The sequence below is a fragment of the Canis lupus genome, chromosome 3 (genome assembly GCF_048164855.1).
Source record: "Canis lupus baileyi chromosome 3, mCanLup2.hap1, whole genome shotgun sequence".
Taxonomy (NCBI): domain Eukaryota; kingdom Metazoa; phylum Chordata; class Mammalia; order Carnivora; family Canidae; genus Canis; species Canis lupus.
The window spans coordinates 85,232,675-85,257,357 of NC_132840.1; the positions used below are offsets into that span (position 1 = coordinate 85,232,675).

A 24,683-nucleotide genomic window follows, 5' to 3' on the forward strand; every position below is an offset into this window, starting at 1 on the left:
TTAATATGATGGAGATAGCCTGGGAGGTGAGGGAGCTACAGCTTGGAGGTGAGGCAGGTCTCCTCTGGGCATCTTGGAGCTGCTCTTTATTCCTAAAGACGCTGACAGGATACCCCTGCAGGCTAGAACTCCTCAGTCATGGGAAGGAGGAGCTTCTAAGATGCTGTCATTTTGTACCGGAGAAGGTTAATATGTTCCCTCAGACACAATGCAGTTTAAGCCCCAGAATGACCTGGGACTCATACCCTTGTAAGCCTGCCTGTCTTTGCTCAGCTGTTCTCCCCTCTTGGAAGATTCTTCTCTGTTTTTAATAGCTGGTTGAGTCCCAATCATTTTACAACACCCAGTTGTCACCTCTCTTTTTGTTCTTCTTCATTGTCAAATGTCAGCACAAAATAGCCTGTTGGAAAGACAGAGCTGAGTTTGTTGCTTCCAGTGGTAAGGAAGGACACTCTGTTGAGGATTCTTGTAGAGTTTCAGGGTGTAGGGCAAAGCCAGGATACTTACAGGGTTTTAAAGTCTCGTTTAAGGTAGACTTTAAAAACAGAAGCTTGATTAGAATTGGATAAACATCCTGATGTAAGAGTTTATGATTGGTGGACCCAAGAAGGTAAGGGTTTTGAGAACAGAATGGGAAATGATGTGGATCATAAACAATCAGTTTGATGCTACCTATTGAAAAGCTGTCAATTTAAAATAGATGTTCAAGAACGTTCAGTTATTTGCAAATTTATCTTTCTGGGTGAAGGTTTCCTGGAATGGTGAGGACAGCAGAATACTCAAGTCATATGAGTATGAGCTGTGTGGGGGTAGGTGGTTTGGGTTCTCACCGCCTCACCATAGAAGAATGACTTCTCAGGGCGACTGGGTGGCTCAGTCAGTTAAGCATCTCCCCCCAACCTTTTTTTTTTTTTTTTAAGCATCTCCCTTTTGATTATGGCTAAGGTCATGATCTCAGGGTTGTGGGATCAAGCCCCACATGGGGCTCTGAACTCAGCATGGAGTCTGCTGGAGACTCTCCCCCTCTCCCTCTCCCACTGTCCCTCCCTCTGCTCAAAGGCTCTTCCCCACCTCCCACCAAATAAATAAATAAATCTTTGAAAAAAAGAAAAATGGCTTCTCTCACCATGATAAACATAGCCCTTTGTTCAGATTCCAGCTCAATACTCATCACAGGGGATGCCGATTATGAGTCTCTCTGCCAGAGTTTACAAACAATCAAACATACAAATATTGAAACCGTTAGTGGAATTAATGAAAGAAAACTTCCAAATGTGGCACCCCCACCAGTGATGGGCTATGTTACAGTTTACAGAGAAATTCTTCAATAGACGTTCAATTACACTACTCCCCCGTCCTCCCTCCTCCTGTCCTGCCTCTCACAGAGGGAGAACATGGGAGAAAAATGTGATCAATCTGTTGGGAGGGAGGCATGTGAAACTACCTCTTTCATCTAGTCTTTAACCAGAAGTGTGGGTATCTATTTGGGGGAGGGGAGGTCAAAATCAGCGTTAAGAAAATGTGATGTAACTTAGAAAACCTGGCATGAAATGTTGGCAGCTTGCCTCTTTCTTCTGAATCAGTGCATGAGTTTAAAGCCAGGTTACCTTTCTGGCTACAATATTATGGTGCCTTCGTTTTCTTGCTTAATCTTCCAGAATCAATCAGAATTCAGTGTCTGAGCTTTGCTACAGTAATTGCCTAGGAGGGAGCTTGGCCAAAACTGATAAGGGTCACTTCATGAGTTTTCTACGGGGCCCACAGCAGTCACTGGAAAGAAAATGCAGCTGGGACCTACAGCTCTTGCTTTATTTGCCATTTCTGTATTCAGACAACACATGGGAAGCATCTTCCAGCTGTTTCCTACCTATCTATGGCGCCATGCAGCACTGTAGTCTGCAGCTTTTCCACTAGAACCGTCAGTGGCAGGATCAAGGAAGGTGGTGGGGGAGGGAGCTGAAGCAGGGCAGGATTGCAGAAGTGCCAGATAATAAGGATGCCAATACTGCCCTGTGATAGATTCGCATTTGCATAACAGCCTTGTCAATAAAAGCTCTTCCTGCTCCCACTGAAAAAATTAAAAGGCAACAATCAATTCAACTGTTCCTACCAGGTACTTGTCTAGGCCTCTTCTCTCCTTAGAGGATGGAGCAGACCAAACAGCAGGGTATGATTTAGGGATGCGGAGTCCTGAGGAAGGGAGGAAGGAGACCGGTGAGCGCAGTCCATGTCCACCTTGGTCTACTCCTGGTCAGAAGCGCAGATCTAGACGGAGCACCATGATGCCCAAGGTTGAAGTTAGGAGTTAGCAGAGGATGGTCAGGAACCGGGAGAAGGGTAAGGAAAGGTGGCTAGCACCGGCTAACAGCTGAAAATAACAGCTAATATTTACTGAGTCTTTAAATAATTTGTCTCACAACAGGATATTACACAGGAGTACAAATGAAGAGAAAAGATCTACATGAGGACACAAACCGTTCTCTCTACCGCAACTTTAAGGGACAAAAAGCAAGTCTCATGAGACCCCGTTTTTTTATAGAGCTTAACAACTGAAACTAAATATGTTAAGTATATGTCTTTTTTTAAAAATATTTTATGTATTCATTCATGAGAGACACACAGAGAGAGGCAGAGGCACAGGCAGAGGGAGAAGCAGGCTCCATGCAGGGAGCCCGATGCAGGACTCGATCCCGGGTCCCCAGGATCATGCCCTGAGCCAAAGGCTGATGCCCAACCGCTGAGCCACCCACGCATCCCAAGTATATGTGTTTTCATAAGAATAATACAAACAGTGCTGGGCAATGATTCACACATCATTCAGGATGGTGGTTATCTCTAGGGGAGCGAGAGGGAGCTGAGTTGGAAGAGGCTTACAGGCTGATGGGTTATTGGACGTTGATCATATTACAAATGAGTGCATAAAATAAAGGACAGCCCTGCATAGGCAAATGAGGGGAGTGTGTCATAGACCAAGGATTATCATTAATTCCAATTCTGTGTACCTGAGATAAACACAGACACATACCCACAGACAAAAATATCAAATGAACAGCTGAGCACAACCAATCGGATACTAAGCACTTATCACGGGGAGACGCCGGGCTCAGCATTTTGTACGTGTCACCTCATTTCATCCTCATGACTACATTATGAGGTAGGTAATGTTAGAAACCCCATTTTACGTACGAGGGTGTTAGGCACAAAGAGGTTACATCCCTCGCCCAAGGTCATGTGGAGATGGACGGTAGAGCCAGGATTTGAACTAAGTCCAGCAGCCACATTCTACTGCTCCAGGTTCCTGGCTCAATTTCTTCTTGAGCTTGATACTTCCGGGAACTCCTCACTGTGTCAGCACCTGCTGCCTTAGAACCCAGCACGTTGTAGACAGCCCCGGTCAGTCAGTGTGGACGAAACACCTGACGTCTCCTTTGGGGTGACACGGTCAACCTGGGGCCACGGCCTCGGGCAGTTTAGCTGAGTAGTTTTTGCACAGAAGTGAGCACTGATTGATTGGATGTGGTCCCTCCCACGAGTGGTCTGGCCACAGTCTGGTGGTGTTTCTGTGAAGTGGTTTGAGGTAAAGAACTTGGTCTAGGCGTGAAGAGTGCTAAGCTAATCGGACTTGATCTTCTGGAGTTTGGACTGTGGAGTAAGGAACACATGGGCCAGCTGACAGAGAATGGAGAAAACACGCAGAGAAAAGAGATGTCTCCAGAAACGAGACAGGCCCTGAGAAAAGGGAGGCCATCTATCTGCACAGGGACACCGAGCCTAACCTGTGATCCTCCAGACACGCGTGTGGATACCTTGCTTGCTTACTGCAGCCTTCATCCTCGTGAACACAGTAGGAAGACCCAGCAGGAGTAATCATGGATGGGGTTCGGTGAGTCCCTTTTTCTTTACAATGTGTGCAAAAGACAGTTGTAAATGCATTCGCTTTTCTCCAATGAGAGATTTCCTTTCAGCAACCCTTTCTTGGAGCTGACTTGGAGGCCGCAGACAAGCGGGGCCTCTGGAGAGCCCAAGGAAGGAACCAGCATGAGGAATAAAATTAAGTTGAAAATCTCCTTTGACATTTACGAAAAGTCAACAGCCATCTAAGTGATGAGAGAGACCAGAAATATAACTGGCTGAATGTCAATTTTAAAACTAGAAAGATAGCTGCTACTTTATCTCGCGGAGCAGGTGTTTCTGAGCAGTAAATAACTCACGGATGGTCTATTAAACTTTAATGCTTGTGATAACAGCAAAGAGCATGTTGCCACCCTCCTAAATACATATATATAAAAACAAACAGCAATTTTCAACATTTATGCTTTGCACCATTTTCTTTTCACAGTTGTTTTACTGCATTATCTTTTGCTATTATCTTGACCACAAGTCCCTGCTGCATGAAGTTGATTTGCAATCGTGGGCAGAACAACCTAATGTAATTAACTATCTGGCAAGTGTACAGTGATCACTTCCACATAAAAAAGTTTCTCCCCTTGAGTGAACACCCTCCAAATAAGGCACTGATTTCACTGCTTGTAAAACAAGGATGAGATTTTAATTTTGGGGGGGTGGGGCAGAGGGGTGGGGAGAGCACGGTTTCTCCTGCTTTCTTCATCCAGTGTAGACTCCATCATCCTATGTGAGGTTTTATTGAAACAGTAATTATGACACTTCAAAGTGACTTTAAAAAATATCCAGAAAAAAAATGAAGCAACGTAATTGGAAGAAGGTTAGATACAAAGAGATCTGCAATTTGAATCAGCCAGATGCGAATTATTACCTAATAATGAGACTTTGCACTCCTATTACACAGCCTTTTGTGTCTGAGTCTTTAAAAGCCACAAGCTAATGAAGCTCCTGCCTCCCCGTGACTGAGGTCGCTGTTGTCACTGCCTGATGAATGGAGAAAATAAGCCACCAAGACCAGGTGAACTTGGCTTTTCTTCAGTTCAAACCACTTATTGATATGATGGTTTGGAATAAAACTTAGAGATCTCAGCTCCTAGGTTCTCTTGCTTGTTTCCTTTGCCCCGATTTCTTACTCCTCGCCCCTGCGCTACGAGGCCCCAGTGTACAGAGATGGTGGGATGTGCTGCTGGTAGGAGGATTTGGGGAGCTGATTTAAGAACCCACAGTCAGGGGGGCTGAATGGACTTCGCGGTGGTGCTAAATTCTCTTACGGAGAGGAGAAGGAAGGCGGGGAAATCTGGTTGTCAAACCCGAGGCAGCTTGAAATCAGTCCAGTGGGAGTCGATGCGTCACAGATCTCAGCGACATGACAATCGGGGGCCCCCCCGGCCCTCCCAAGCAGAGGGACCAGCTCACCAGTAAGAGCGAGGAAACGGAGTGTCACAAAGGATAAAACTGTTTCGTGTCCCGCATGAAAGGTAGTATTTTATGGTCATGAATCAGGAAGTGATACCGAAATGGAGAAGGACCCTCCTCGGCAGTTTAGTAACTCAGATTCAGGCTGGATTAGCTGCTCCAAGGTTGGGGCCGTCAACCTGGTGACCCTGGGGAACCTGGTCACCTTCCTTTCCCTGGGCGTTGGGCCTCCCCTTCTGGGTGCTCGGCCACCTCCGCTCTTTCCTCCTTCCTCCATGCAGCAAGTTAGTCTTAATGCCTCTCTGAAGAAGTATTTTTATTTGAAATGGGAAGGCCAAAAGATGAGGCCAAGACCAGCGGCTAACACTTAATTTAACATTTCGCTCACTTTCTTACACACTTTATAATTACTTACCGATTCAATCCTCAAACAAAGCAATTAGGCGAATGGTATTATTACCCCAATTTATAGATAAGAAAACAGTTTCAGGGAGTCTCGTGTAATGTATCTGTATTTTGGCAGTGCCTGGGCAGAACTTGCTCAATTAAAGTTTAACTAGGAACCTCTACACGGATGTCAGGGTGCTGGAGAAGGCCGTTCTGGGCCCCTTCCCCAGTCTGCAGAGGAAAGAACACTGAATTAGACATTCAAGACCTGCATTCTAGAATTCTTCTCTGCTACTCATTTCATGTCCTAGAGACTCATTTTTTTATACAAATGCAGATAATATTGTCTTTGTTCTGGTGAGGACTGCAGAGAATACATGGAAAGGCATTTTGGTTACTGGTGAGGTGCTTGCAAATGTATACAAGCAATTGTTTCCTTCGTGCTGGAGTCATGCCTGTGTCCCTTTTCTCCTACCATCCATCTCCTTTTTCTCAGGGTCTCCATCAATCCAAGAGATTAATTTCTACTTCAAAGAAAGGTGATCTTTTAAGTCATCTCCTTAACACCTGCTAAGATCCTTGCACTGACAAGCGATATTTTGTAAAAATGCCGAGTCATCACACCAAGGGCCAAATTTATGCCTAATTCCTGGGAGAGGGGTCTCGCTCCTCAGAGCAAGCGCTGACCCGCTGCGCTCGTAGCTGTCCGGGCACGTACGTGTACCTACACATGTGTGCAGTGGTTTCATTTAAACTGATGTGGGAAATATGGAGAGAGACGAGGCCAGCCATATGGCGAGTGACTCATGCGGCACTGATAGTGGAACTGCAAGTCATCACCTCCTCTGCTGTCTGAGCTTGCTGCAGAGAGACAAGGTCACTTCAGCACACCCAGATCTTCTGCTGCCCTCGTCTCCCTGTCTCCGTTGTGCTCCACCCACACACCCTCAACTCTTGCAGAGCCTCGCTGTCCCTGCACCTCCTCTCTCAAATTAGCCTCCAAGTCTAAGCATCTACTCATCCCTGGAGGAAAGCCACCTTCCCGTGCTGTGCTGCTCATTCTGCCGCACTGGCCATCCCCAGCCCACTCCAAAGGAAACGTGCCCCTCCATCCCCACCCCTGGGCATGCTGATTGGGCAAGGGAAAGGACAGCTTGGAGAGGCCGAATCAGGGTCAGCAGGCACAACAGGCTTATATTGGTGATAGCTTAAACTCTGCCTTTGGGGTTTTGTTATGGCTCTACCTCTAATTTGCCAAGTCATGATAGTTTAAACAACTCAGACTGGGCTAGACTCTGTTCTAGGTTGGCTGCAAGGAGGAGCGTGTTTATTAAGTTGACAAGTATTGAGCATTCATTAAGTGTCAGGCACTGTCTTAAATAATTTACAAGCATTATCTCATTTAATCCTCCCATCTACCCATGAGGTAATTATCATTACGATTCCCTGTTTGTAGGAGAAGAAAGTGAAACCTTGCCCCCTTGCCCAAGCTCACACCCTCAGTGACATTGAAGAGCTAGGATTTGAATTCCAGATGTCTGACTTAACAGTCTACGTTCTTAAACACTCTTCCACTCTACCTCTTTCCAAAGTGATTTTATACATTATTTTATGTCCAAATTGTAATTAAAAAGCTAGATGGTGGGGTCGGAAAAATGTTAAGAAGACCCTATGATGTGATGTGCATCCCCTGGTGTTAATCTCTCCCCCTCTTAAGTGTTGGTGGGAATGCTTCTAGCCAACGGGATATGGCAAAGGTGATGGGACGTCACTCCTTTTGATGTTGTTACGTTATGTACAACTCACCATAGCAGGTGGAGTGACAGAGAGCCCGCTGCTGGTCTTGAAGAAACAAACAGCCGTGACTCCCCTATGGGAGGCAGCCACATGGCAGTGAGCCACTTGTGACCCCTTGGACCTAAAGATGACTAGTCCTTAGCCAATAGCCAGTGAGAGGTGGAGGCCCTAGGTCATATGTCTACAGGGAAATGGACCCTGCCAACAAGCTGAATGAGCTTGGAATTGGAGTTTCCTTAGATGAGCCTCCAGATAAGGATGTAGGGTGGCTGACATTTGGATTGCAATCTCATGAGTTCCTGAACAGAGGACCTTATTAAGCCATGTGGGGACTCCTAACACACAGGGACTGTAAGTTAATGAATACGTATTGTTTTTAGTTGCTAGCTTTGTAGGAGTTTATTTGCTGTGATAGCAAACTAACACAAGTTAAGAAATTTGCCCAAGGTCACATCCATAGAAAAATTACAGAGCTTATATTTGAACCCAGTTGTCTGACACAAAAGTCACATTCTTGGCCACTTCCCTATTCTACCTCTTTCAAGAGTGTTTTTATAGATGATTTTTCTGTTCAATATTGTAATTATTCAATTTTCTGCTTTAACAACTCATACCTCATAATGTCCTTGACAGAAGAGGTCTTATAGGTACCTTTTGATATATATTTTTTTAAAGAATTCATCTCCTCTTTGACTTTCCTTTTGTTGCTGGTGGCAACGCTGCCAATTGTATACATCACAGCCCCTGTCCATTTTAGACTCAAAAGTGAACTCACAGTATTTTCAGATTTTTTGCAGATCTATACACCGTTGAGCATCTATACCTCAGAAACTCTATACACACACACACACACACACACACACACACACACATCACTTAATAGGTAGGAAAATTAGATCTCTATGAAGAAGGTTATAGAGATTTTAAAGGTGAGGAAATGTAGAATAAAGAAAGATGATTAAAACAGCCAGAAAAGTGAAATAAACAAAGAACCCAAATACTTAAAGAAATGGAAAGGATATTTCAGCCTTGGGTTAGGATGTCAAATGCCTTGTTCTGACTGATTTTTGTAATCCTTGCCCTTGAGTCCAGGCAGAAGTGGCAACATAATTTGCAGAACCCAGTGCCAAATGGAAATGTAGGGCCCCTTGTTCAAAAGTGAACAATTTCAAAGGACAGGGAAGCATTAAACCATGCACAAGGTCCCTCTGAGCATGAGGCTGTGTTCAAGCGCACAGGCTCGCAGCATGAAGCTGGCCCTGAGTGCAACTCACCCTAATTCTGAGACGTACTGGACCTTGTGGTTATTATTAGATGTCTATCATTATTGTAAGAGTGGTAACTCATTTTCTCTTTGTATTTCGCACTTGTCTACTTATTCAAAAGAGCTTCCAACCTGATACTTAGAATCTACAATATGCTTCTCATCCCATCACCTCTTCTGCTCTTAGCTACCCTGGGATGTTTAATCTGTGAGGTAGGGAGGGCTCTTGTCTTTGGTTTTCAGATTGGAGAATTGAATAGCAAAAATGATCAATGTCTTGATAGCAACCGTAATAGGAAATATGGTTCTTTTATATCTGCATCTTCTTCCAGTAGGATCACAAAGCTAGGTGAAGGCACATTTCTTGTTTTTGTCCTCATTTTTGTGCCTCCACCCTCCACCTCAGCCCAGCCCACTGCCCTGGCACAGTGTTATACTCAGGGCTGTGGCTCAGATATATTGATTATTTGAAGATTGGTTGAAATTCGTTGGTAAGATGGGGGAGGAGACTTTTTGTGGGAAAGAAGACAGAGCAGAGTCTTAAATGAAATTGGCTTTCTGAGAGGGGACTTGTTTTAGAGTCAACCAAGGGTTCCAGTTCCACCCTATCTGGGATTCTGGTCTCCATCACTGCATCCTTTGTTTCTCTCTCTTTTTTGTCAAGACTCAGGGGAAAGGGTTAGGCATTTATCTCATAAGAATATATGTACTTAAATCCTTTTATAAAAATTATAAACGTTATGAAAAGAATTTAGAGACTTGAGCAATGAGGTTGAGGGTATTAGATCTTTCCTATACCGTCACATCACCAGAGACCTAGGTATGCTTCATCACCTAGCTGCCAAAGCAAGTGCTGATTCAAATTTGACAGAGCTCAGTGGTCCTTCTTAAATGTGGACTGCCTTCATTTTTCTTTTGTCCCTATACTTTTCTTTCCTCCTTGCTCCACTATCAGCACAATCTATGGCCTTAGCTTTCCTCCCATTTTCAACCTTATTTGGACATCTATTTGCCTTTTGCTCAGGTTGCATGATTACAGAATAAGTACTACACAGTCCAGTTACAGGTTTCAGAGCTGTGAGGGACATTGGACTATAATCCCATCTTCTCCTCTTCTTCAATCTTCTCAAGGTGAAAATGCATTGTAATTTTCAGGATAATACTGAATAGCACTGGATAACTTACCAACAGACACACAGCCAGGGCTCGTGGCTTCTAATTGTTTATCCACTGCTCTTTACTGCATACTTAGCAACTCCTTCCTTTACTGGGTCATTTGTTACGTTACTAGCTATGACCTCAGCATATTTTTTTTCTTCCACAGTTGCCCTTGGTCCTAAGATATACATATCATTCTTCTCCAGTTGTCCTAATGGGCTATAAATGCCTTTACTAAACCCAAATCTTCCATCTTGGGTTCATCTTCTCATTCCCTTTTCTTTTAAAGCTCAGTCTTCTCTTCACAGATGGGAGTGGGTAGTAGCGGTGATGTATGCTAACCAGTTCCAATTTGTTTATCCCTTCTCAATATTTTATCTTTATTGCTATCCAGCCATTAATATTACAAAAATTCTCACTTGCACACTTTCTAAATAGTAAAGACCCAGCACCTTTACAAAAGATAAAAAGCCTTTTTCTCCTATGTCCTCCAACCTCTTGTGGCCTCTGCTTTATGCTGAATCTATAACTTCAGTGGCTGAACACCAATGGTGATTTCTCTTGTAGAGTCTCTCTTGTCCCTATAGTTTACATTGAAGCCACCCTCTTTTATGGTAGGGTTTCAAAATTACAAGGTTCTAATTTATCATGTGTTAGATACAACTATTAATATAAATTAAAATAGGGCCTAAAAGTGCCCAGTCTATAACTTTTTCCATTTTGTTCTCCTGTTTTCTTCCAATAGGAGTTAGGTCTTTGAATGAGAAGAAGGAGAAAGAAATATGAGATCAGCAAGGCACGTTTGATTTATTGGCTGGTGTTTGATGCACAAATCACCACAACCCATAGATGGAGGGAATGTCATCTTGAGAAAAGAACATATTTCTGTCACTGCTCTCTCCCTCCAAGCTGAGCCCTGAGACTCTTCTGGGGATTTAACCCAGCAATTCTATAATTTCATAAGGTTTTGTAATATCCCAAGATAGATTCCCTAGGTCAGATAAGTGGATAAGGCTGGTAATATTTATCTATTTACACCACAAAATGGAGAGGGGAGCAGAAGTACCAGAAGGCAGAAATGCCTTTTTCCTGATACTCGAAGGAGTAAGATTCTGGGAATCAGAGGGGAAGTTGAAATCAAGGGTCAATGGCCAATGAAATGCTTAATAACTCTTGCAGATTTGTGTGTGGAGGCATATCAGGGACAAATGAAATCAGCAGGAATGTGCCATTTACTGGATGGCTGTCAGAAAGCTGTTCAGAGGTGGCTAATAGACATTATGTAAACCTTAGTCAATGGTGTCTCCAAACTGTGTTCTCTTTAGTTTTCCGATCGTTTTGCATAACCCAAGTCCCTAACTAACATCCATATTTCTATTTTATACCTTATTCCTTTTACTCCCTCCGTGTGACCCTTGGCCAATAAGTCGGCTGAGTGCAGTCACATCTGTGCTGAAACCTAATTGGACAGAATGCTAATGTCCAGTGCTCTCCTATGTTTGGACAAAATGGGCCAGAGCTTGATTCTATAGGTTTGCATATGGTGTGTGTGTGTGTGTGTGTGTGTGTGTGTGTAAGTCTGTGTGTGCTGCAGGATAGGCTGCAAGCCTTTGATAACAAATAGAATAATACTGTTTATATTCACATGGGGGAAGACTTGACTATCAGAACTGAGCTCTTCACAGCGTAATTACAACTTGCTGAGTGCTGTGGCTCTGGTGAACAATGAAGATATAATCAGTGCACCTATTTGTCCTCCTGAATTCCAGCTGCTAAAGCAGTTTCTTTTTCACAGAACTGACAATTTTGCGGTTCTTGTGAAAATCCACCGTTTCCCCCCCTGAAATCCTGTGAAATGGAGCTCGCCGGAGGAAACACTATGAAAGCAGCCTGGTTCCTGCATCATCTCCATGAAATTAGGCAGATCATATTTCCAGCACTGCTATCCTGATTGCATGTTTGTTTAAAATGACAGTTGATGTTGTGTATCTCTTTCATTAGGGAGGCTCAACGATCTTGACATTATTAACTAACTGCAGCACTTGCTGCATATAAACACCAATCCACAGAGACATCTCAGACAGTACTTGAGGAAAAATAAAGCTCTTTAAATGTGAGGAGCCAACAGAAGGATCTCGGCCATGTTTGCAGTTTGCCAGGTGTATTGTTAGCCATTCACGAGTAATAATTTTCCATGGGGCCTAAATACCAAGATTCAGAGGGCAAACATTGACATCTGGGTTCAAGCACTTAAAGAGGCCAAATCAAGTGGTGAGGAGGCTAGGGACTTCCGCAGAATGAAAGCCAGAGCAGCTTTCTTTCCCTTCGTTCCTTGAGCCCTGGCTGCGTTGAGCACCTAATGCTGGATAGTAAATCACATACGGGCAGGAGTGGTCACTCTATTTTCTAGATATTTTGAGTTGTATAGGCACACTAAGGCCTTGATTCTAAAGTATCACAGTTTGGGGGGCTGGGAGACTTAGATGTGATTTTAATGTTTTCTTTTTTTTTTTAAGATTTTATTTATTTATTCATGAGAGACACACAGAGAGAGAGAGAGGCAGAGACACAGGCAGAGGGAGAAGCAGGCTCCATGCAGGGAGTCCGATGTGGGACTCAATCCCGGGACTCCAGGATCATGCCCTGAACCAGAAGGCAGATGCTTAACTGCTGAGCCACCCAGGCGTCCAGATTTTGGTGTTTTCTTATAAGTATTTTTAGGGTCTATGTAGAACTTTGCTCCATGGGGAACTTCCCTTTTAATATTCAGGGTACGTTGCATTAAAGGCTTTTGTGATGGTAGAAACTGGTGACACTCACCTCTCTTTCTCAGTCAGGCTCATTTGTGGCTCTTCCCTCCAGACTTGACGTTTTGGCCTCTCTCTCTTGCATTGACATGAAAACCTGCTTTGCTGACCGTAAGGATATTCCAAAAAGGCCTCTGCTCCTGCTCAGTTTTTGTCTTGCCATCTTCCTATTCAACTCCTTCCTAAGTCCATCCCATCTAGTTCCTAGCCTTGGGTCTGTTTTGGTCTACACATATCCCTTTCTACCTCTCACCCTCTGGCCATCCGAGCACTTGTAAGGCTTCCATGAGAAGCTCACAAAACTGCTCTATCCTTAAAGAGTTGATCCCAAATTAATTCTTTGCTGACCTCATGTGGTCTACTGTGTCTCCATGTAAGTCTATTTCTGGCATAAGCCTCCAACCTCCAGTTGCATTCCTATGTTAAAAATGGAATCAGTAGCTGGGCAATAATGACTTTTATGAGAAGAAAGAGATGAAGTAAAGGAGTAAAATTATGTTTAGGTCTATCAAGCAGGAGGACTGATTTTGGAATTTCAGGATTATTGTTTTTACCTCCCTTTCTTCCTTCTTCCTCTTCCCAAGAGAAGTCACTGATTTCACCTGTTGATCCTTCTCCAGAATGGAAATGAGAGAGTAGAAAGAGTATTCTTGCTCAATCGTATGCTACCTGGAGGCAGAAAGTTTATTATAGATAAATAGACTCAAGATAGGGCACTTATCAGCATAATTACATTGACCACCGCTAATGGCTTGAATGCACACTTTATTTAACTGCACAAAATACTAGTTCAAAGTCAACATTGGACCAAGAAAGACCAATTTCAGAAAGCTTGCATTATATTATCAGTTCGCCCTGGAAATAGTAGTGTTCATCTCCATGTAAGAGGGTTGTCTTCTTGTTTGCCCAGGACAGTCTCAGTTTCCATCCACATCCAAGGTTAATTATTGATAGTACCTCCTTTTACTGTCAAAAGTATTCTGATTTAGATGATAAATTATATGATAACCCTACCCCGAGTTTCCTTGATGCTTTTAATTGTCCTAAGACCCAGAGGAGCCCAGATGGAAGGTTAGAAATAGTCAAAAAATTAAGGGGAAAAATTATGTCCACATGAAGAAAAGTTTGGAAAGTGAGTTTGGAAAGAGAACAAGTAAACAAGAATACATAACCAGGCAAAATACTGGGGATAGAAAAGAAGTGACAAAAACTAGAAGGTTCCAAGGAGGTAAAACTTAGAAAAGATCCTCAGGAGTGACAGTAGGGGAAGAGCCTTTCATGGCTACTATCTTTGGGCGGAAAGAGAGTAATCATTGGCTCTAGGGGTTTGGACATTAAGATGTTTATTAATCAAGAACCTTTGATCTTTCTTTCTAGACCCTTGTCTCTTAGGTTCTCTCAAGAGTCTACATGGGTAAAATTTTCAACCAAGCCCCTTGTCAAAGGAAGTGATGACATATTTTTTTTGTTTTCCAAAGTGTTCTTGTGGGAATCGTCAACTTCTTGAACAAGAATGCTGAGCAGGTGTTTGGTTAGACAAGGGAAACCCACCATCTGCCATAGGCCCTTTGTCCTTCTGGAAAATTACTGAGGTGCAGTATATCAGAACTATACACAAACAAAAATCAATCGCTCAAGATTCCAGCTCTGACCACAAAGTCAATAAGAATGACAGGGATAAATTTGTTCTTCTCTTAAATGCTCTTAGAACACAAAATAGAGTGGAGCTCAAATATGGAGATACGTGTAGAGGAGCATTTGAAAATTGAGGATAAAGAAGAAATGAGAAAACCCAAAAGAGGAAGATATGGCCAATGAAAGAAAAGAAATAGGACAAGGACATAGATATGTTAGAAATTACCAGATAAAATTGATCTCCTCTTCTTCCCTGAAACATTGTATAAGCTATTTTTCTGTAACTTTTCCATGTGCTTCAAGGGTAGAACAGGATAAAATAGCTACTGCTAATAGCTTTGTTATACTTGCCAGAATGTGGGAAATGAGGAGATTACAGTCCTATATAAAAAGGTGCAGAATCAGCACATTTAGGCAAAGTAACGATGATGTTAAAAATAGTAATAAGAGCTAATTCTTTTTGCACTATTAAGATGTGTCAGGCATTTTCTGAAGTGTATTATGTTTATTAATTCATTTAATTTTTATGACTATTCTGTGGGATGGATCTTATTGTTATCCTTATTTTACAGGTGAGGAAACTGAGGCACAGAGCAGCTAAGTTAATTGCCCAAGTCACACAACCATTAAGTGGCAGACTTGCGATTTAGGAGAATTAGTTGGGAGTAGAGATGAATGGAAACTCTTGGCTACAGACAAGATTCAATTCATGAAGTGAGAAACTGTGGAAAATTTCCAGAGGCTAAATATAGTTCATCTATATTATATGGTTCACCTCACATGCATATTCAAAAAAGAAAGCCAAAGCCCATGATCATGAGTAAGGTAAGTGGGTTTCCAGGTGTAAGTCTTGAAGATATGTTTATAATTAATTCAATCTACTCCTTTACTATTCATTATATATATGTTTCATAACTGGACTTGTATTATTATTGTAGCTTTTTAATGTACATTGTAATGTAATTGTAGCTTTAAATAACCTTGATGGTTATTTAGCATGAGGATTGGAGATGTAGAGGATAGGTCAGACAGTAATATTTTATGAAACTAGCAAAACTAATAGAAGATTTGTGAAAGATAGCATGAGTGATAGGGACTCATAAGGAGAAGAATCTGCGTCTTACAGAATGGAGGATATTCATCCAAACTCTAGCAACAAGACCACAGAGCATAATCAAGGCATCAAATTATAGAAAAATTCTTTGAAGTTAAGCTGATCACTTTTGTCCTCTCTACTGCCTTTGTTCATCACTAGTAAGACAGTTCTAAAGTATCTCTTCCCTCAAGAAGTTTATAATCTAGCTGGAAAGACTGGATTTCATGAAGTACAATATTGATATTTAAATCAGGTGGACTATAGACTTTGCAAGGTTAAGGGCAGGATCATCTCAAATAAAAGGAAATACAATTAAAAAGTGACCAAGAAGACATTTATTATCTCACAGAGCAAAGAGTCTGGAGACAGGGTATACCCATATTGATTAATTTGCTGGTCAAATTCTGCGAGAACTCCAGGATCCACATTTCTGTGATTTTCTTGGCCTTTTCCTCTTAGTTGTGAAAATGGCTGCTACAGTTCCAAGAACCATGGACAATGCCAATTTCCAGAGTCAGAAAAGAAAATATCTGTATCTTTGTTTCCTCTTAAGAATTTGGGTCTTCCAGGAAGTTTCTCAATGTACTTACCCTCATCAACAATAGGTCAAAGTTGCCTCGTGTGCCCATGACTCAAATGATAACTTGGCCAGGCAGAATGAAGTTGCTATGCTCGGCTTAGACCAGGAGATCTAAGGTCTTGGATGCAAGGGTCTCTCCAACATCCTTTCAGGGGGTCAGCAAAGTCAAACTATTTTGTAATAATACTAAGAAATTATTGGTCTTTTTGACTGTGTACATATCATTTGGCACTGATAGTGCAAAAGCAATGGTAGCACCTTAGCACCAATCAAGACAAAGTCACCAAAGGAAAATGAAGGCATTGAAAGAAAAATGAACCACACCACATTTCTGGATATGGCAACCCATTTTGGGGGTGGAGCAGGAGTTCCTGGGATCAGGGAGGCTGCAGCCCCTCACTGGTTGGGTATGTTCCTATTTTTGTGAGTTCAATACTATGTACCATTGTATTATAGTAACTTTTATAAAGAAAAAAAAAAGAAGACAAATTCACCAAATGTACTGTTGTGTAGCTGTTGTGTTCTCCACTGCCGCAAGCTTACTGTAAAGAAAATTTCCAATTTCACTTAAAAATGTCCTTGATGAAACAGTAAAAATGACTAATTTCATTAAACTTGGCCTTAAATACTTATTTTTTATTCTGTGTGACAAGATCGGAATCACACATAAACTACTTCTGTTACATTCTGAAGTATGATGGTTGTCTCGAGGCAAAAACACTTGTGTGAGTATTTGAGTAGTAAGATCAATGATCATTTTTACTTGAAAGAACAGCAAGACAAACTATGGTTATTCACACTTATCCACTTGACAGAAACTTCCCCCAAAATGAATGAAGTGAGTCACTTTAAGAAAAACAATTGACATTATTTTTTACCAATGATAAAATTTGAGCTTTTGAATGAAAATCAGAGTTATGGAAAACCTGTATCTGCTACCATCAGCTTTCCAACACTTAAAAACTTTCTGGATAAAATTAGTGGTGACATTAACAAACGCATTTTCGTGGGTTTTTTTGGATATTACGTAGTAAAATAAGTCAACATTTGGAAGATCTGCATAATTTAGTGAACTGATCTTTTCGAAATGACCAAGGCATGCTGTTAAAAAAATCATATATGGGTAAATGATCCATTCAAAGAACAAGATAAATCAATGGACTCTAGTGCAATAAAATATGAAAAGGTCATCACTTGGTTTAAGATTCCACATTGCAACTAAATTTTTAACAAATCACCACTTGCAAGTTTTAGACTCTCAAAGAATATCCGCAATGATCTGTAAAGGAAATATTCCTCTCTTTCTAATTTCATACCTGTGTAATTAAAGGCTAAATTTTCTTTATATGCTTCAACCAAAACAAATATCACAACAGATTGGAATGTGGAAGCAGAGATGGAAATCCAGCTGTCCTCTATTAAGCCATACATTAAGGAGATTTACAAAAGTGTAAAGGAATGCCACTTGCCTCATCAAATTCCTTTGGCACATGTAGTTATTTTTTATTAAAAATATGTTATTTACATTAGCATGTGCTTGGTTTATTATTTTTTAGGACAAATTTACAAACAAGTACTTTAAACTTCTCAATTTTAAATTTTAATATGGTAAATATCAATAGATATAATACACATAAGCAAAACTCCCCGAGGAACACAATTATTCTGAAGAATGTAAATAGATCCTGAGACAAAAAAAGTTCGGGAAATCCTGGTTTAAAGAAACAAGATTTATCCCTGGGTTTGGGTGGGACACAGTCTGCCTGGACCCATGTGGCTACCTGAGCCCGGAACCAGTGAGGAACCCTGGTAAGAAAAAAACAGATGGGGGAAGAATGGTAACTCAGGGTTTACCACAGGGATTGGCCCATGAGGAATAGAAAGAGGAAGTATCAGCTACTCTTTCAGGGCAAAAGGACCGTGGCTCAAGAGAGGAGACAAGGCCAGAGATGAATCCTGGTCCTCCCTCTCCTTCTTCTCCCCTCTTCCAACCCCCTCTTTTTTTTAGAAAAGAGTCTCAATATGTTAGGCAAGGAAGATAAACATCAGTGGAGGAGATAGTATACAAAGTACAAAAAAACATAGTTGAAAAGACCATCAAATCATCTCATTATAGCTTATTCTTTTTTTAACATTGAATAATTTCCCTCTTCTGGGATTCGTAGGTACACATACATATACACACATGATTTTCAACTGCATACATATTTTCCTAGTGAGGCCTGGAACATGTATCCTACAGGCAAAACACATCATATGCAATGTAATATATGTATGTTGGGAAATATTCAAGGGGAAGCATTTTTAATATTTTGTTTTTTTTGGGGGGGGGGCTGCTGAAAAGGGGAAGAGGAAAAAAAGTAAGATTAAATTGTGTTCACTATTGCTAAGCCAGATAGAGACTAGGATAGAAATATCAGAATTAAAAAAAAAAAAAGACATGAAATCTCCTAACTTGACAACCATGGATCTTACCATGGAGCTGAAGAGTTGGGATCCAGTGGATCCCAAGTACAAGTCTCCACATCAATAGCAACAAGTAGGCAAAATGATGGTTGCAACTACATAAATCCATCTCTAGTTTCTAGAGCCTCCTTCCTGATACTGTCACCTCTGAAACTTGGCAATTGCTTCCACTACCATGACCTCCACATGCATACAACAGTTTTCAGCTCTCTGTCGACTGGATTAGATCACAAGCTAGTCGTGGTACTTGTTGATACTAGGTCTTTTTTGACTTTGCATTCCTAGCTTGAAGGCATGTTTGGTATATATTGGGGACTTAGTAAATGTACTTCTAGGGGCAGTTGTGACCTAAAGCTGGTTAATGCTCCTGGAAGAGAACAGATGTGGGGGCACACCGTGAGCATATATGGAATACCACTTGGCAGCCAGGTTCCATGGGAAATGAAAGGCCGGGGTTGGACATACTTTTGGACCTATCATGTCTCTTTAGACATCTATAGCCATCTTATTCCTGTTCATTTTTTTTCTCTGGCTCCTTGATATTCTGTGCCTTCTCTTTTGTTCTTTTTGGTCATTCCCCAATCCAAGCCAAGTTTTTCTTCAACTTCTTCGGGCCTCTAGTGATGCAAATCTAGTTTCCCATCTTGCTCCTGATTCCACCTTACTCTCGCTGTTGCTCCTGCTGCTCTCTTGACCTGAAATGTCCTCCCTTGTTTTCCTATCTGAAACCACCCACTCATCCCTCAAGACCCAGCCCCGAAGTTTGATGTCCTGTGAAGTTGTCCCTGAGTTCCCCAGGAAGAATTAATTATCCCCTTTTCCACCATGGCTTTTTATTTGCATTTATGTTATAGCCCCTCTTAGGGGATCAGGCTTTGCTGTTTTCATACATTTCCCACATGTATATCCTTCAAATGCTCAGAATTCAATGAAGGAATGAGAACAGCATCTCAGGTCTGAGTCTCTGGGCTACCTGTCTAACCAAGTCTTCACTTTCTGCAGGTTCATTTGTTCATTCTCCTTTCTTTTTTCCACTCTTCTTTACCTTCAGCCAGAGGCTTAAGCCTTTCATCTGGTGCTCTGGGATCCTGCTTCTCACCCAGGGCCCAGCTGCTGAATAATCATCACCAATTAGGATACACAGGTATTGTCGTTTAGCATAAGTTTTCACGAGGCAGTATTCTGTCCATATTAAATAGTTAGTTATACATGTGGGTACACTAGGAGGGTGTTTTTCAAGTGATGACTCAATTAACCAATTAACTAGTGTGTGTTAAGCCCCAATGCCATGCCTAGAACTAGCGATGTGGGGTGGAGGGTGAGGAGAGGGAACTGAATTAGTTTTATTTATATAGACCTGCCAATATTTGACCCTATAAAAGGAGCTATTTATATAATTGGAGTGGCTTAGTGGGCATATATTGAAAGAACAAAGACCAAGGATGGATGGATATAACCACCACAGGATTACGGAGGGAAGAGTAACGTGTGGTTGGGTTGTCAGGGGGTCAGGGAGCAGGACTTGCCATGGGTCCTTCAAGTGGGTAAGTCATGTGCTGGAGGGTACCAGACCTCAATGCTGGGGGGCTGATGAAGCTCTATGTTTGGGGTGCACTGGCAAGAGCCTAGAGGGGACTTCTGCTGGGACTTGGGGTGGAAGCAAGGCTGCACAGAGGAGTAGGGCTGGGTCACATAGGGGAGTTAAAGAATAAGCCTTGAGATGTCATTGTGATGTGGCTACTGTAGGTTTCAGGAAAGGGCAGCGATTCCACAAAGTTGTGTTTTGTGGAGATCAGACTCAAAATGTCCTAGGCCTTCGTGGAAGCTCCTTTTCAGTAAATTCACCTTTTAAGATTCGCCGCCCCCCCCCTTTTTTGACCTAGGGATACTAAATTAACAATGAAGACATGTTAAATTTACTAATTTCCTCCAAAGGATGTTTGTTCTGAAGACTGGCCCCTCAATCAAGAAGGATTGAGAAATAAGTTCCTTATTCTGCTTTAAATTTTGATGACATCTTCTGGAGGCATGTTCCAGCTCTGCCCAGAGCCCCAACATGCATTCTTAGCACTCTGACCTTGGGTGGGATGTCTTGGTGCTGGCTTCCCAATTAAAAAGGCGTCTGTAGAATGCCATTTCCTAATTAGAACTCCGACCCTGAGGTTGTAGCAGCTCACAACTGCACCTCAGAAGTTCATTATACCCACTGTGCCCTGAAGATTCAAAGAAGTCTTTTACTTAATTTTTTTTTTTTTGGCCAGGGATTTTACATTCAACTCATTGACTCAAGGCTACATGGCTCCTGCACTGGTCTGCGGTGGGTTATTTGAGACCGTGGAGGCAAACTTATGAATCTAAAAACTGACAGCGAAACTGTTGGATCAGAGCAGAGGGCGGTGCCCCACTGAACATCCTTCTATAAATGCAGACCATGTTCTAAAAGAGAAAATTGACATCATAGCTCACGATGAACTATCCAATGACGTCATTGTTTTTGTGTGAAAAGCCTGTTTTGAATTTCAAGTCAAAAACCCACGCACCCATTTTGTCCCTAGAGCGACCCTGGGAGGGGAGTGGATCTTCACTTGTTCTCTTCACACTGACTCTCAGCCCTGGGAGTGGGACTTGGGAGTTGGGGAGTCAGGGACAGTTCAGGTTTATCCCTTTTTGTCCTTCGTGCCTGTTACTAGTGCCTCCTTTCATTTTCACAAGTTCCCAGTTTGGCCAATAGAGCGAACCCGTGAGACGTGGGATGGCTCGAGTCACCCTGCTTCTGAGGCTCTAAGGGCCATAGCGGGGTCGGGGAAGGGAGGGGAGTCCGGGGACCCAAGGAGTGTCCAGGAGGGAGCGGGCCGGTGACCGCAGGCCCCACAGGCCCCTGCGACCATGCCAGCCCACAATCTTTCTGCCACCAGGGATCATGTGAGTGCTGCTTTCTGCTTTAGGAAAAGTGTTTGTTTCCAAAGAGAAGAAGAGGAAGCAAACAAAGTAGGGAACCTGGGGAGCTCAGCTAGCATTGGGCTTGCTGAGGCTATGCCTCTTCTGCCGCCAGCTCTTCTCCCTCTGCTGGAGAGGGGCAGCAGGCTTCACTGGCTGAGACCACGGAGGACCCGGGCGGGGGGTGCTCACCGCCCACACTCGGGGCGCCCCACACTCAGGCCGGCGGGCAGCCTTCTCCTGGGCTGTGCAGCTGCCGGCTGAACAGAAACTGGCTGTGAAGTGTCAGCTGGGGAAGGCGTCCTGGGCCTGAGCTGTGGGTCCTCCTCCCCGCGCTGTAGGAGCCAGGCCAGCCAGCCTGTGGGTTCTGCTAGCGACTCCCCCACTGTCGATGGGGGTCATCATATCAATCCACCCACAAGTAATTGCCTCCACCAAGGGCTCCCTTCCCCAGAGAAGCTAGTCCCCAAAGAGGGGGTGGGGGGCACAAGCGCTGAGGAACCACAGGCAGGGGGTGAAGCCAAAGGAAAAATGTGTCCCAAGAATGGAATGGGAATGAGAATGGGAATGGCCAGGCGGCACAGTCCTCTCCAGGAGATGAGAAGGCATCAGGGTGGGCCTTGGAGGGTCTCTAGCTGCAGAGGCACCGAGGAAGGGGGGAAAGAAGGGAGAACAGAATCGGCTTTTTTACCCTGCGTGCCTCATAAAATGAATGATCAAAAGTAAATTACAGACTTGCAAATGAGTGGTTAACGATGGAGACATGTGAGTGCAGAGAGAAGCTCATCAAAACACACTGGGCACGAGCACGAGCGAGCGAGGGAGGGAGGGAGGGAAGGCCGGAATACAAATGATGCTCTCACGGTGGCTTAGAGGCAGGCAGCCCCCAGGCTGCCCCCAGCGGAGGCCCGTTCCTCCCCACACCTGTGGGGGCAAGGCAAGGGGAGCCAAGAGAGGCTCCTTTCTAAGGAGGAGGGAGGGAGGGGAGGTGGTGATCAGAAGGGCAGGGGGCAGGGGGGCCCCCGTGGTGCGGAGGAGCGGTGGCACAGGTGCCTTCCTGGGACAGAGACCCGTCCTCTGTGCCCCCTGCAGTGGGGAGGGCCGCCAGGGGCCTGGGGCCTGGGGCAGGGCAGGGGGGGCTCCTGCACAGCCTCCCGCCACAAATGCCCTGAAGGGTGGAAGTCATAAAAGGGAGAGGCGAGATCAGGGTCAGGGAACCCCAGGTGGGTGCGCTAAGGTTCCCTGCGAGGCCCCTCACCCACCTGGTGCTTCAGCCGTCGCTCATTCCAGGGGGGCCTCCTAAAACGTCGGGGAGCCCCAGCCTGGGAGGAGGATGCCAAAGCACAATGCACTGGCACTGGGGAGCCGGGGACCCTCGGGGTGCCGGCCAGGAGCCCGGCCGCTAGCTTGGGGCAGGGGTGGGGGCCCAGAGGTGAGCCACCCCAGCTGGCCCCTCTCGGGAGGACGGCTGCTTCTGCATCCTGCACAGCCCCGCATGCTCACCGGACGGTGGTTAGTGACCAGGCAGGTGCTGTTGGGCCCCAGGAGGTGCCAGGCTCCATGCAAGATGTGCAGGGCACACAACAGGCGTGAGCGGTGGCCCGTATTTGAGAAGCCGACGTACAGCAGGGAAGAAGGGATCTGGGGATGAATATTTGCAAGAAGAGAACAACCAGCTGCGCGTTGTGGGAGGCTTTGCAGAGGGAGTGACACAAGGTCCTAACGTGCAGGTGAGGAGCAGGGTGAGGGTGACATGCCGGCAAGGGGACGCAGAGGCGACACTGGAGCCCGACGTGCTTAGAAAGGGGCGAGTCGCTGAGTGTGGCTTGAGAGCAGGACATGAAAGTGGGAGGCGAACCTGGATCCATTGGGGAGGGGCTCTAAGTTTTGCCCAAGGGCCTGGGTTTCATGCCATGGGGGTTCCTGAGGCGGGGAGAGGCGCCCACGGAGAGGCCCGGGGACAGCCGAGCGCGGTCAGTGTACACTTGCTGCGCCAGGTGCCTACCTGCTGGGACTCGGGTGAATCGGGCAGGTAGGAGCAGGGGGGGCAGAGCTGCCAGGGGGAGCCCGAGGCAGCGGATTTCTCTGTCCCTCGCAAGGGAAGAGCCACCTGCTCCACGCAGCTTTGAGCCGAGCACACAGTAGGTTGCTTTTCCACTGCCCTTTGGGCTCAGGCGGTAAATATTCAGCTCAAAGGACGTCAGGTTGCAGGACAGGGAGCGCTGAGGCCACCGCAGGCACTAGCACGGGCAGCGGCCCCGCGGCTGCCTTCAGAGGCCAAGAAATCGAGAAGCTTTCCCGGGGATTTGAGCTTCTGATACATTAGCAAAGAGAACCGAGACGGTCGCTCTGCTCCCCTTGTCACTGAAGCATGGCATCTGCCCCATGTCATCTCCATTTGTTGACATTTGCAAAGGACGTGGGGACGGGCATGGGCATCATCTCGCTCTCCCCCGCCCCGTCGATCCTGAGGTCACAGCTTAGGTGTCACTTCATCAGAGGAACCATTCCCGACTCTACAGACCGGCTCTTCCTCTTACTTTTTGTCTGTCCGGGACCATGTCCTCAGCAGTGGCCATGAGTTTGATCTTCTCCTCCCTCTCTTTCTGCTTCAAGACGTATCTGCCCGTGACATCATGCCCGTCCCCCCCTCCCCAGGCCTGAAGCCGTGAGTAAACACATTCGACATATAATGTTAGGACTGAACGTGGCCAAGGGTGTCAATTTCTTGCATTTGTTAGTGGTTTATGGGGGGCCCTCATCCTCGGTACAAAGGGCTGTACCCCCGTCAACCTTCAAGTCCCGTATCTACTACATAAGCCCATTCTATGGCCTGAGAGACCCTTCATCTCTGAGCCCCCCTCTACCGCTTCCAAGGTGTGGACTAATCCCTAAGGCATAGAGACGGCGAGTTGCTGAAGAACTTTGTTACACACGAGCGTGTTAGGGAAGCAACGTATCGAACGATAAAGAGTACACTTCCTCGCCTCCTTTGCACCTGGAGGCGGACACATGGCACAGTGTAAGGTATCGGTGGAAGTCATCAGGTGGCTTCCAGGAAAGCTGTCTAGGGGGCCTAGACTCTTCTAGCACCTACACTTTTTGCACTTCTCTTACCCTGGAGCTGGAGTGTGATGGTTAGCGCTGGAGCAGCAATGTTGCAACCACGAGGCAAAGATCAAGAAAATTCCACGGAGCTTGGTTTGGAAATTCTTGAGCCACTAGACCCATGTCAAC

The 24,683-nt window shown here is 44.5% G+C and overlaps 1 long non-coding RNA gene across 1 annotated transcript in view; it reads left to right on the forward strand.

Moving 5' to 3' along the window:
* The window catches only part of LOC140631249 (uncharacterized), a 92,482-nt gene extending 74,948 nt beyond the window's left edge, over positions 1-17,534 (forward strand). The window contains exons 5-7 of the long non-coding RNA XR_012028877.1: positions 2,423-3,883; positions 4,808-4,921; positions 14,940-17,534. This is a non-coding gene — a long non-coding RNA (uncharacterized lncRNA). The remainder of the gene's footprint in view (positions 1-2,422; positions 3,884-4,807; positions 4,922-14,939) is intronic.
* The last annotated feature ends 7,149 nt before the right edge of the window (positions 17,535-24,683 follow it).